The 1,233-nt window shown below is 49.6% G+C and overlaps 1 pseudogene; it reads right to left on the minus strand.

The window, feature by feature from the left end:
* Positions 1-86: 86 nt before the first annotated feature.
* LOC111743384 lies at positions 87-205 on the minus strand (annotated as a pseudogene).
* Between the last annotated feature and the right edge of the window lie 1,028 nt (positions 206-1,233).

The following is a 1,233-nucleotide window of genomic DNA, read 5'->3' on the forward strand; positions in this document are numbered from 1 at the left end:
CCTTGGTTGACCTCACAGATTGCAAGAACCTTGTCAGCTTACAATTCCTTATTTAATTTTAATATTAATTTTATTTTTATTTTTTACGCCTACAGCACCTGGTCTTCCTAGGTAGTCTCCCATCCAAGTACTAACCAGGCCCGACCCTGCTTAGCTTCTGAGATCAGATGGGATCGGGCTCGTTCAGGGTGGTGTGGCCGTAGCTGGAATATTGCCATTTAAGACAGCATGGGCAAGGCTCGTCTTCCTGGAGACTTCACCTGACTTGACAGGCTGGCAAACAGCTCTCTGGGTAGTAAATGTTCCATGTCTTCTGAGTTCTCTTGTCAGCCTGCGACATAAGTGCCTGAGGAAACAAAATTTCTTTCACCTTCGGGGAACGTGCTTCAGTTTCCCTTCCATTAAAGCCAATTCGTTTGATTAACGAAAGACTCAAACTTTTAAATTAGTATTTGTTTTCCTCAAAGAGGTGGTTTTTAAATCCAATTTCATAAATACTCGGAGCTTTGGCTTAGAAGCTGGTTCTTGCCTCTTTCCTGTCCCTGTCGCCCTCCCCCATGACACCTTCTGACATTGAAAATCTCTCCCTAGTGGCAGCCTCCATGTCGCCTTCGCATCCCTACTTCAGGTCCTACAACCCAGTCCTGCCGGCCCTGTGGCCACCCCGTGGAAGCCCCGTTCACTGGTGGACGGTTCCTTCCTCCTTCGCCTTTCCCCTTAACACCCCTTTCTACACCTCCTTGCTCACCTGACGCCCAGGGCTCCCCTGAAGACGTTCCCCTCCCGTCAACCTCCCAAGCAGAGGGTGCCATCTCCCCGTCCCAGGTCCCCAACCACCCCTCAATGCTTCTCCTTCAAAGCCATCTCCATCATTTTATTTTATTTATTATTTTATTATTATTATTTATGCCTACAGCACCTGGTTTTCCTAGGTGGTCTCCCAACCAAGTACTAACCAGGCCCGACGCTGCTTACCTTCCCAGAGCAAATGGGATTGGGCTTGTTCAGGGTGGCTCCACTGGGGCGCGAACCCAAGACCTTCTGTGCGTAAAGCAGACATGCTAAGTGCTACACTATGGAACCACGTCCCATCTCCATCATTTTAAAGCATACTCTCCTCATCCTCCTTGACCTTCGCACCCCTATCTGGGACCTCTCAAACCTGGTGGAAGGCTTTAGAGCCAGGCCGACAACTGCGTTCCCTCCGCCTCCTTGTTCTCATCCTCAGCGGTG

This window comes from Pteropus vampyrus, unplaced genomic scaffold, assembly GCF_000151845.1.
Source record: "Pteropus vampyrus isolate Shadow unplaced genomic scaffold, Pvam_2.0 Scaffold112, whole genome shotgun sequence".
NCBI lineage: Eukaryota > Metazoa > Chordata > Mammalia > Chiroptera > Pteropodidae > Pteropus > Pteropus vampyrus.